The sequence below is a fragment of the Talpa occidentalis genome, unplaced genomic scaffold, assembly GCF_014898055.3.
Source record: "Talpa occidentalis isolate TD23 unplaced genomic scaffold, MPIMG_talOcc4v2.1 talOcc4.3, whole genome shotgun sequence".
In the NCBI taxonomy this organism is placed as follows: Eukaryota; Metazoa; Chordata; class Mammalia; order Eulipotyphla; family Talpidae; genus Talpa; species Talpa occidentalis.
In genome coordinates, this window is record NW_023603184.1 from 42386423 (window position 1) to 42399699 (window position 13277).

Sequence of the window (13277 nt, forward strand, 5' to 3'; positions counted from 1 at the left end):
GGTGCTAAACGAAATATAACAAAATGAGAAAGACAAATACAGATGGTTTCCCTTATATGAGGAATATAGGGAAACAAAATAAAGAAACAGTCAAAACTAAACCAAAACAAATCCTGGAAATCTGACTGTACAACTGAGGTTACCAGAGGGGGGATTCAATGGCAGGGGAGGAGGGGGGAGGGTGCACAACAGGAGATTGTGGAGGATTATGGGTGCTTTGGTGGTGGATGTGTTTGGGTAATATATTTGAAGAGGTGTGAACCTGTAACAGGGTGTCCCCAGGAAAGGGGGATGTTCCAAGCTTCCGGCCCCACCCAAGGGAGGGTGGAGCTGAGCAGGGAGAGAAGAAGCTGCGGAGGAAACTGAGAAGGAAGGAAGCAGGAAGGAGCCAGAAGGAGACCTGGAGGAGGCACGTGGAGCCGAGAGACACGTAAAGAAACTGCTCTTGCCTTTTGGTCGTGGACAGGGTGACACAGATGTGGGTGAGACCCGTGGGGAGGTGACAGTGGCGGTTTTTGTCTTGATTTTGATTTTGCTCTTTTCCTTCCAGACTTGCCTGGTGGTTTCTGATCCTTTTCTGTGGGTCCTCACTGGAAGGTGTTTAGGCTTTGGGGCCTTGCTCCGGGTCAGTCCTGCTTGGGTGGACTTTTACCCACGAGGGGACGGGTAACTTTGGGGGCTTGATTTAGAAATTATATTCTTTGCCTTCCCTGTATTGTTTCCTAATTGTATTAAAGTTCCTTCCCATTAAAGTTTCATATGTTGTGTGTTGATGCAGCGGGTGACAAAACCTGTTTAGAGCAGATAGGTTTGTGGAGTCTGGGTTGCCCCTGTCCCTGCCCTGTAACAGACCTATAGCTGTAAATCATACACATTGTTGTAAATCAATATTGCCTTGATAAAAAATAGTACAAAAAATAATAATGAAACAAGAATGAAGGATTTGTCTCTCTGTCCCACCAGATAAGATCTCCCATTTCCTTTATTTACTCTCTATACTTAACAAACTTTGCTTTCTTTCTTTTCTTTTTTTTTTTTTTAAGATTTATTTATTTATGCACACAACAGCTGGGATACAGGACAGAGATGCGGGGCATTGCGGGGCGTGGGGGGGTAGGTAAAGGATTCACCAGAGACAGAGCGGGAAACAGAACAGGCAGATCAACTGAAATACACTGCCGAGGGGAGCAGCGGGCGAGACAGGAGAGGTCTGCGGCACCATGTGGGTTTGCTCCCTGGCCAGCCGGGGATCGAACTCATGCTGCAGAGGCTGCAGATTTCTTCACAGTGCGGTGCTTAACCCCTTGTGCCACCAGGGAGGCCCAAACTTTGTTTTCTTACATTCTGAGGAAAAAGAGCATCACAAGGAAGATAACATCTGAATTGCTGACCACCGGGTGATAGTGAAAGCAAGCTGGCCTCAAGTGAAACCTCCAGAAACTTGAAAGGATGGACATGCTGACTTTGCCCACCCCCCCTTCTACTCCCTTGTAATTCTGGATAAATACTCCTGCGCTCTGCCAAAGAGTGGATGGTGTTCTTTCAGGCACAAGTCTGCTGCCTTCCTCAATTTGTAGACAAATTAAAGTACTTTCCTTTCCTCAAACTCTGTTTCCTTATTTTTGGCTAAGGGAAGCCTAGAATGGCATTTGGTATCAGTAATGTGTCCCAGAGCAAGCTAGGGATAATTAGGCAGCTTCAGGGTCAGTGCAGGTAGGGACTTCAGGAGAGTTAAGGAAGGCTCCAGAGACAAGGGCAACAGATTCCAAAGGGTACTAATCAAACACCCCCAGGACTAGGGGCAACAGGAAATTCCAGAACAAGGATGATGAAAGTATTCTAAGATAGGGTTTGGGATACAGAGTTTTAATTCTGGGCACAGAAACATTTCGGCAGAGTGAGCGAGACCACTAAGAACTAACCAATCACAAAGAGACTGATGGAGCTTTAGAATAATTAGTGAAAGAAGGTGTATGTTCCCTGAGGCACGATTCCACTTTGGCTTCCTTGCCCCTCCCTGGCCTGGTTCCACTGGCCTGGGAGTCCCACTTGATTTTTGTTCCTTTTCTCTTCAGTAAACTTTTTCTTTCTCTAAACAAATTTGCCTCTTTTCACTTGCTCTCCTGAGCATCAGTGAAGTTCCTGCTGTGGCTTCGTGAGACACCGACCCATGGTGGTCTAGTGGCTGGGGCTCAGCGCTGCCATGGCAGCCTGGGAGCCATTCCTGCCTGGGAGACTGGGCCTGAAAACCTGAAATTATGGTATTGTTACAGGGCAGGGAGAGGGGCAACCCAGACCCCACAAACCTGCCTGCTCTAAATGGGTTCTGCCATCCACCGCATCAACACAAAACACATGAGACTTTAATGGGAAGGAACTTTAATACAACTAGGAAACAATACAGGAAAGGCAAAGACTCTAGTTTCTAAATCAAGCACCCAAAGTTACCCATCCCCTCGTGGGTAAAAGTCCACCCAAGCAGCACTGGCCCAGAGCAAGGCCCCAAAGCCTGCCCCAAGTCTAAAGCATTTTCCAGTGGGGACCCACAGAAAAGGATCAGAAACCACCAGGCAAGTCTGGAAGGAAAAGAGCAAAATCAAAATCAAGACAAAAACCGCCACTGTCACCTCCTCAAGGGTCTCTCACCCACATCTGTGTCACCCAGTCCACGACCAAAAGGCAAGCGCAGTTTCTTCACGTGTCTCTAGGCCCCATGTGCCTCCTCCAGGTCTCCTTCTAGATCTCCATCCTGCTTCCTTCCTCAGTCTCCTCTGCAGCTTCTTCTCTCCCTGCTCAGTTCCACCCTCCCTTGGATGGGGCAGGGAACCCGGAAACTTCCCCTTTCCTGGGGACCACCCTGTTACAGTATCAGTAACACTGTGGAGAAACTGACACTTCAGTCAGGTGACCAAGGTCAACAGCAATCACAATCATGAAGATAGTATGTACCCTTGATCAGAAGTAATGAAAATGGCACTTCCTCTGTATCTTCCTCCCCAAATCCCATAATTTCAGTCCAATTTTGAGAAAAATAAACAAATGTCAGTCAAGGGGTATCCTAAAATAAACCTGGCCTGTAATCCTCAAAACCTCAAAGCTATGTCTGCAATTGTGTGATTTATAGGAAATAAATATAGTTGTTCATTCAGATGACCAAAATACATTTGTCTTGTAAGTATTTGGTCTTCAAACACAGTTCCTGACTCACAGCTTCCAAAAACCTTGGATTTTCCTAAGTGTTTAGAGTGTTAACTGTGTCTCTTGTTATGCTAATGAAGGAAATCTTTGAAAAACACCTGAGAATGGGAGCTGGTTGCCAGGGAAACCGATATGAATAGAGGATGGGACCATTCAGTTCTACCCTCTTTTCCTGGGAGGGAAGAGGGCCTAGAGGTAGAGTTCAAATGCCAATGGTCATTGATTTAATCAGTTTTGCTTCTGTAATGAAGCCCCATAAAAGCCTAAAGTGGTGGGGGATTGAGAGAGCTTCTGGGTTGGCAAACACGTGAAGCTGGGGGGAGAATGCTGTGTCTGGAGAGGATGTGGAAACACTTTTATTCCAAACACTGTACTTTATCTCTTCCATCTGGCTTTGTGCCCTTTAGTATCCTTTGTCACAAATTGGTGATCTCCTAAGAAACCCGGTTTCCTGAGCTCTGCGTATGCCTTTCTAATAAATAAATCACATCTGCGAAGGGTGTTTTGGGAACCTCTGATTACAGACTAGGTCCAAAGCACAGAGGGTGATCTGGACTTGCAATGGACACCTGAAATCTGAGGAAGGGTTCTTGGAAGGTTCCAGTACTTATCTGGTTGCTCAGAAGCCCAGGTGGCAGCCAGGACTCGCTGGCAGCATCTGAAGCAGAGGGTCTTGGGACAAGGAAACCTTAACCTGTGAACCTGAAATCTGATCCCGTTTCCCTCAGCCAATAAAAGGAAACAGTTTGAGAAGGAAAGTATTTTTAATTTGTCCACAAACTGAGGAGGGCAGCAGTGTGTTTGAAAGGCCATGGTCCTGCTCTTTGCGAGGGGGGGGGGTGGGGGAGGTGGGGGGGTAGGTAATAAAAGGAAGAGATGGGCAAGGGTCTGCAAAGCAGAGATAGGAAGGAAGGGATGGCATGTCCTTTTGATGCAGGTGGGTGCCAGCTTGCTTTGTTAACACCTGCTGTTTAACTTCCTATGATCTTCTTAGGGATATCCTTCCTTTTCCTTGGAATGCAAGAAGAAAACTTGTTAAATGCAAGAAATAGGATTGCTTACCTGGTGGAGCAGGAAGAGAGATCTGTCCTGTTTCACTGCATCACCAACAGAGGATCAATCAAGTCCAATGTGTGTGATACAGCTGATGGGGAGAAATTTTGTGGATTGAGATATGGCTATCACATGCAAGTCCAGTGTGCCATTACAGTGCTTAATGTTATCATGTTACTTACAATAATGTGGCTAACTGGCATAGAGATCTGAAAAGAGTATGTGAAAGCATTCCTGGTGTGTAGTGTGGCAGCAAAGTGGACATTAAGGGCTGGGAAGTTAAGGCAAAAAATATTGTCTTCCATTGAAAGATGAGTCTTCAGTGTTATGACATTTCTGCCAAAAGTAACTATGACTTTGAGAAGCCCTTTCTCTAGCTTGCTAGAAAACTAATCAGAGACCCTAACTTGGAATTCGTTGCCATGCCTGCTCTTGCCCCACCAGAGGTTGTCATGGACCCAGCTTTGGCAGCTCAGTATAGCCTGATTTAGTGGTTGCTCTGATGGCTGCTCTCCTGGTTGAGGACAATGACCTGCGAGGGTGTTATAGGGCAGGGAGAGTCACCCCAGACCCTGTAAGCCTGCCTCCTCTAAATAGGTTCTGCCATCCGCCGTAGCAACACAAAGCATATGAGACTTAAATGGGAAAAAACTTTAATATAATTAGTAGACAATACAGGAAAGGCAAAGAATATAGTTTTTAAAATCAAACACCCAAAGTTACCCGTCCCCTCGTGGGTAAAAGTCCACCCAAACAGGATTGGCCCCGAGCAAAGCTCGAAAGACTGCCACAAGTCTAAAGCACATTTCAGTGGGGATCAACAGAAAAGGATCAAAAACAACCAGACAAGTCTGGAAGGAAAAGAGCAAATTCAAAATCAAGATAAAAGTTGCCATTGTCACCTCCCCACGGGTCTCTCACCCACATCTGTTTTTTTTTTTTTAAAGATTTATTTTTATTTATACAAGAACTGGGGTATAGGCCAGATGTGTGGGAGGGTGAGAGGACTCACCAGAGAAGGAGCGGGGAACAGAACAGGCAGACTGACTGAAAAACACTGCTGAGAGAAGCAGTGGGAGAGGCAGGAGAGGTCTGCAGCGCCATGTGGGCATCTCCTCAGCTGGCCGGGATCGAACCTGCACTGCAGAGGCTGCAGACAGCCTCACAGTGCTGTGCTCAACCCACTGTGCCACCAGGGAGGCCCCATATTAGCTATTTTTGAACACAATTGTTTCCTTCTTGAGGTTCAAATATAAGACTGCTACACTCACATCAAAATATTCAGTGGTGAAATCTTGTTATGGACATTCTCATTCCTTTTCATTTAGAAACAGAATGAAGTTGTATTTCAAATATCTAGAAAAAAAAAGTCTTAAGAACAATGTAAAGTCTTGAGAACAATGTAGCCACTATGGAAAATAGTATGAAGATTCCTTAAAAAGTTAAGTAGAAGTGTTGGGGGGAAAGGATGCCCTCAACAAATTCCACAAACACAAATTTTATGGACCCCACCCCCACCCCAGACCAAAGAGATCCAAGACACCAAGAACTACAAATCCCATACTGTCATCACCACCGAAGGGAGGATGCTGGGAACTGAGGGTGGAGTTAAGCAGCCAGGTTTGGTATAAAAGGACATGTGGGCTTTGGGGGTTCTCTTGGCTTTTTGCCAGCTCTCAGCATGCTATTGGGGACCCAGCTCAGCAGAATTGGTAGGAAGTATTCACCGATTTATCTCTCTCTCCTCCCTGAGTTATTCTTTTCTTCATCCCCATTCTTTTGTAAATAAACCCTTTATTAACCTTTTGGTATGTGCCTGCAGGTGAGTCTTATTATAAGTCCCCCCCCCTTTTTTTTTTAAAGATTTATTTATTTATTTATACAAGCAGTGGGTATAGTCAGAAGCAAGGGAGGGTGAGAGAATTCACCAGAGCTAGAGCGGGTAGCAGAACAGGCAGACTGACAAAATACACTGCTGAGGGGAGCAGCAAGGGTGGCAAGAGAGGTCTGTCGTGCCATGTGGGACCCTCACCAGCGTCCAGGGATCGAACCGGCGCCGCAGAGGCCACGGACAGGGCCTCGCAGCCCAGCGCCACCAGGGGAGGCCCTATAAGTCCCTTTAAAGCACAGGTGAGGACCCACAATTAAGCAACCCATTTAAATATCAGGATTGCCCTGTAACAGAACAACCATATGATCAAAAAATTTCACTTTTAGGTAAATGTCCAAAAGAATTAAAAGGAGGATCTCAGAGACATATTTTCCCATCCATTTCATAACAGCATTATTCACAATAGCCAAGAGTTGGAAGCAACCCGAATATTCATCAATGGATGAATGGATGCACAAAATGAATATATATGTGTGTGTGTGTGTGTGTGTGTGTACAAACACATATATATACACACACAGTGGAATCTTATTCAGCCTAAAAAAGAAAGGAAATGCTGTTACATGTACAATATGGATGAAGCTTGAGGACACCATGTTACATGAAAAGACAAATACTATATGATTTCACTTATATGTGATATCCAAAAAGATTAATAGAAACAGAAAGTAGAATGGTGCTTACCAGGTGCTGCAAGGGAGGGAAAGAAGAGAATTGTATTGTGGGTATAGGTTTTGAGTTTCGCTAGATTAAAACGTTTTAGAAAACTGCTTCATAGCAAAGTCAATATATTTAATATTACTGAAGTGTAAACTTAAAAAGTTAATATGTAAATTTAATGATAGGTATTTTTTACTAAAGAAAAAAAGATGATGCTTGATGATCAACTAATACATAAACTGTTAAACTAATGATGCAGAAACTTGAAAAAAAATCAATAGTAACCATCTGTTATCTGGTGGGGAAAAAAAAAAGATTAAATCTTTGGCATGAGACAACTAGGAAAGGAACCCTGGACCTGCCATCTACCAGCTGTGTGATGCCTGTCACTTCCCTCTCTGAGGCCAAATTGTCTCTTTTGTAAAATACTTGTGGGTATTTTCTTTGCGGTGGTTGTGAGAATTCAATTAAGTGAATTAGTCTATCATATTTCCCAAACTTCCCTGATGCTAAGAGTCACTTAAAGTGCTTCTTAGGGCCTCCCTGGTGGCACAGAGGTTGAGCACTGGGTTGCGAAGCTGCCCGCAGCCTGCAGTGTCGGTTCAGTCCCTGGCTGCCAGCAAGGGTCCCACATAGGAGAGGCAGACCTCTCCTGCCCCGCCCGCTGCTCCCCTCAGCAGTGTACTTCAGTCCTTCTGCCTGTTCTGCTCCCTGCTCTGGCTCTGCTGAATTCTCTACCCTCCCGTGCTTCTGACTGTACCCAGTGCTTGTATAAATAAATAAATCTTTAAAAAAAAAAGTGCTTCTTAAAATATTGAGGGGCCCTAACTCTTGGGTACTAAAACCACTGCTCCAAGGAAGATACTGGGAAACTCTATGTTTAACTAACATGTGGTCATCTTGGAAATTTGAGGAATGCTAGAAAGATGCATTTGTGGACCATTCCTAGACAGGACTCAGTGATGCCAATGCCCACTCCCCTTGACTCCCAGAAACCCCCATCCAGCCATAAGAACCTTTCCAATCCCTCCTTTCCTTTGTGGGTTATCACTTCAGTTATTCCTAGAGTTATTGACCTTGGCTCTGTATTGGAGTCTGGGGGCAGAGGACCCTGCGTCCTATCTCTGTCCTAAAGAGAGGAGCACAAATAACTTTAATGAAAGAGTACATGAGGGTATGAGAGCATGCTGGACTTCTGATTCTGGCAGTTTGGAAGACTAGATATTATGAAATCCTCCTACTACAAAGCATCTGAAAATATTGAAAGAATGAATATGTGTGTATCTATACGCCTGAGTTGGCAAGAAAGAAAAGCAAATGTTCTGAGAGGCTCTGAGATGAATTCATAGGCTTCCCAGGTTATCTCCAACCCTGAGAGACCTAGAATTCTTATTTGAAGGAGAGAATGAGTAGGACACAGAAGTCTGAGCTACTCAATGGGTGAGATGTCAGATTGGAGACTATCAAGGAGTAAATGATAAAACATTTGTCACTCAAAGGTGAATGCTGTGGAAATTTAGCTGTTTTATGCCCTTGTTCTGGGAATGTTTTCTGAAAATGTTTGGCTATATATGTTAGAGCTTACTTAGAGCTGGGGCCCAAATATTTACCTTTTTTCATGGTCAACAGCAACCACCACCAGGAATTTAATTTAAAATGGACTTGGATAGATAGTGCCCAGAGGTGACTGACAGAACAAGTGTAAAACCCTTTCTGGAGCGAAGAGAACAGTCAAACCAATCCTCAAAGAGCCCACACAGATAGCAGGACAATAAACACAAGCTCACAATAAAAAAAAGCTCACCAAAGATGGCAAAGCACCACGAATAAGAATCAACAGATGCAGATCCACGGGCACCTCAGAGAGTGATATTACTGGGTACGGAATGTAAAATAAGTGTTTACTGTGCTTAAATAAATATTTAGTATTATTCAAATAAGAACACACACTCACCAGCTCATTTTGAAAACTCCTCTACATCTTTCTAGGCCCAACTCAAATGGTTCTTTTTCCTTTTATATCCATGAACACATTTGTCCCTCATCGATGGCAATTAGCTCCTACACGAAGTGCCTCTTTCAGTCATTCATAATAGGGAGACAGAAACAGAGGTTCTACTTCTGATTCTGCCACTCAAGTGACACCTTGGGAAAGTCCCTGCTCCTTACTAGGCTTCATTTCTGCACTGATAACATGGTTGGGGTGGGGGGTGTGTGTGTCGGATATTGTCTAAGATGGACTCTGAAATCCTGTCTTGCATGATGCTATGGCAACAAAGACTCCAAGCAGCCTCTTGGTATTGGCTATAACTGGATCTGGTTTCCCTTTGGCCCGATTCCAAGAGCAGCACTGCTTCCCTCTGCCCTCCTCCCACTTACCCTACTCTTTGTTCTTCCTGAGACAAAGCTGCCAGGCCTTCTCCTCTCCAGGATGCTGGGCTTTGGGCCAGCCAGCCAAGTGGCAGCTGGGACTCAGATGAAAGGGTCCAGAGGGCTGCTTGTGGCAGGGTGCCCGGCCCAGCCCAGCCCAGGCCTGGCAGCCCTGGGCCCAGCTGTCCCCAGAGGCATTCTGCCACAGCACCCACACAAGCCTCTTTTTGTGAGTCCTGTAGCAGGGAAGGCCCACCCCCACATCCACAAGGCCAATCCACAAGGACACTCTGCTCCACAACCGCTTGAGAAATGCCCAGGTCTTTAGAGAACAGTCTGGGCCTGGTCTGATTCTGGGCCAGGGGTTTTGGAGAGCTTCGTCCTTTTAATCGCTTCTCGGCCTTTTGGCTAAGATCAAGTGTGGAGATCTTTGTCCCTTTAATCTTCAGAACAACACTAGTAGCAGGTAATGCTTGTCCCTTGATAGAGAGCAGGGACACAGATATCTGAGGGCCTACTGTGTGTTAATCGTGGTGCCAGGTACTGGGAAAGAGTAGTGAATTGGAGGATAAGAGCTCACCTCGTGGAGTTTACTATTAGCAGGGATACAGACTAATCAAATGACACACAAAAAGATCTGGTTGTATAAATGGAAACCCTCTATTTTGTGATAAAACAAACAAACAAAAAACCCAAAACAAAAACCTCCCCTAGACTAAAAATTAGGAGTAAGTGGAATTAAACTCTAGCTACCCTTTGTTCTCTCTTCCCGTTACCCCCTATTCATGATTAACCATTAACTGACTCCATCTGCATTCCTGGGAACTTAGAAAATTGATTGTGTTCCATCCCTAATAAAATCCTCCATGTCTCTGAGTGGATAGTGGCTTTAGTCAGATCTGCTGACTGCTGAGAAAACACCCTGCAGGCAAAGTCAAACACCTTGACTCAGGTCAACACCTAGACTTCGGGCACCTCCTGGGACTCAGACATGTGGAGCCCTGGACTTCCCTCGCATCCCTTCACCCCTTATATAATCCCAGCACTCCCACCTCAGGGAGCCAGTTGTTTGGGGTGCTCACGCTGCCAACTCTCTTGATAACCAATCAAGACTCCCTCTGGAAGACATCCTGCAGGGGAGGAGGAGGGAGAGGGATCAGAGGGAGGGAGGGAGGAGCACAGGGGACTGTGGTGATGGTGCATGGGTGCCTTGGGGAAGGAAATTCTATGGGGACTCAATTTAAGGGGGTGGGGGGAAGCAAATATTGTCTAAAAAAATTTTAAAAATGATAAATGTTAAAATAAAAAAGACTCCCTCTGGATAAAGACATGTCTCATGGTTCAGAGTTTGGTTTTCTGGGTAGCTTACAGCTGCTCAGCGTGATGGGTGCTCACAACACCCATGCATTGTGAACAATGCAAGGGACTATGGGAGCACTGGTTGAGAGCAGGGGCAGTGAAATTTTCCTGGGCTGAGGTCTGAAGGGTGAGGAGAAAGAGGGTGGGTCTGGGCCTCACTGGTAGTGCAAGGGGTTAAGATATGGCACTATGAAGCAATCCGCAGCCACTGCAGCGCAAGTTTGATACCGGGCTAGGGAGCTGACCCACATGGCGCGGCAGATCTCTCCTGTCTCGCCTGCTGCTCCCCTCAGCAGTGTATTTCAGTCAGTCTGCCTGTTCTGTTCCCCACTCTGTCTCTAGTGGGTCCTCTCACCCCCCACACCTCTGGCCTGTACCCCAATTCTTGTATGCATAAATAAATCTCTAAAAAAAAAAAAGAGGGTGGGATTGACAGGGGTACAGGGAATTCTGAGGCAGGAAGGAGATGCTGAGTTAGAGGAGGGACTGATAGAAGGAGACCTGTGACTGGAGAACAAAGAGTGGCAGCCGCTTTGATCATATTTGGCTGAGGCAGCCTCTGGATGAAAAGGCCACATTCTAACCTCCAAAGAATGTAGTGCCTCAATGAAAAATCAACTTTTTATCCTTTTACTTCTGGGAGACTCACATTCTTCACCTTGCAAAATGGGGGTTGCAATGCCTCCTCAGCACTTCTAGGAGAAATCCAGAGGCAGTGTAAAGTCAGCGCCAGACACAAGGTAGCTGTAGGTGCCCACCCAGAGGCACCCTTCTAGGGAGGAGTCACGGCTTGGCTCCTTCCTGCGGGTTTGAAGCCCCCACTCCACCCCACTGGGCCCCAGACCCAGCAAGCTCCTCTCTGGAAGCAGGAAGCAGTTGGAGCTTCTTGGAAGAAGTTAGAACTTGCTCAGCTTGGCCTTGACTCCAGAGACACAGACCATGGCTAGAGGCCAGGTGTGCCTTGAGTTCACCTACTTAAGAGTTTTTAAGCCAAGAATGCCCCTTGCAAGGAGCAGGAGTCAAGATGCAGGGGAATAGTGATAAAATTGACCTTTGTTTCATAGACACTATCTCATTACCTTGACTGCAACCCTTATAAGGAAGATTAAAGGAAAATGAAAATCACCCCCTTTTCCAGATAAGGAAATGAAAGCTTAGGGAGGCAATTTTTTAAAAGACAGCATTTAAATCTGGCTACAGAACTTGCTATGTTGTCCAATGCCTGCTCTGCCAGGCCAGGACACAAAGCAAGTCCCCTCCTGACCCCGACCTCTTCTCTCCACATCCTTTCTGTGGAGGACACAGAGTGTCCAGTCCAAATCTACCACTAGCATGCTGTCAGACCTGGGACCTCAGTTTCTTCATCTGAAAAATGGGATGGAGACTGGACTTGATGATGATTAATATAATTTTCCACATTATCAGTTTTGGTTTCCCTCTAGTAGAGGTGATGTCAGCCAAAAGGTGTATTCACAGCTGTGCAAAGATTCTGTATATACAAAAATGTTATTGTAGAAAAGCAAAACTTGAGAAATAGTTTAAATGTTTATCAGTTGGGGACTGGTTGAATAAATTAAGTACCTCTACAATACTTTATATCCAATACAAAAATGAGATAGATCTCTATGCACTAATACAGAAAGCACGCCAAGATAATAACAGTAATAACAACATTATACACACACACACACACACACACATACCCCTTTACATTCACATTGACAGTTTCCAGGATATAGAGTATAAAGCTGTTGTTTTACCTGGGGAGCAGACTAGGGAGGAGGGGGTCTGTCATGGGAGGAAAATTACTTTTTATTATATATTATTTTTTTTTAATTTATACAAGAGCTGGGGTACAGTCCAGAGGCACAGGAGGGTGAGAAAATTCACCAGACAGAGCGGGGAGCACAACAGGCAGATCTACTAAAATACACTGCTGAGGGGAGCAGTGGGCAAGACAGGAGAGGTCTGCCCCACCATGTGGGTATCTCCCTGGCCAGCTGGGAATCGAGCCCACACCGCAGAGGCTGCGGACAGCTTCCCAATGCTGTGCCACCAGGGAGGCCCTATATATTCTTTTATGTAGTGTTAACTTTTTACTATGTGAATATTTTCCCCTTCCCTCCTCCATCTCATCTTCCTCTCTGTCTCTCTCTCTCTGTCTCTCTCTTTCTCTTTCAACCAAATGTTTGTTCTCCAGAGGAATTTCTTATTTCTTCTTTTAAAAAGCAAGACATGAGGACAGACAGTTTGACTTGGGTTCAAGTTTTAGTCATGACATTAAATGCATTGCCCAATGTCCTTCTCCCTGGGCCTCAACGCTTCTTGTAGTGGGAGTACTGAGCTAGGTAATCTTCAGGTCAGATCCCATCAGTGCAGAGGTGGGAACAGGTGGCCAGGTCCCCACATTCCTCCAACAACGGAGAAAAGTCACCCCATCTCAGTAGCTCCAATTCCTGTCAACTGAGATTATTGACTGTGAGAACCCATATACAAATTGCAGTGGACATATGTTACATTTCCACCCGGCTTCTACTGTCCTTCTTTTGTAAAGAATCACAGTTTTCCTTTACTCTCTACTGCCACCACCATGCCACTATTGATAGCTTGAGAATGATGTTGACATATGAAGAAAAAAAGAATTGAGATTTTAGGACAAACCAGTTCCTCGCTATTCTTTGAGCATGGATCAAGCTATGCCTAAGGCCTAGCCCTAGAGTTTCCACTAAGTGACCTGAAGAATTCC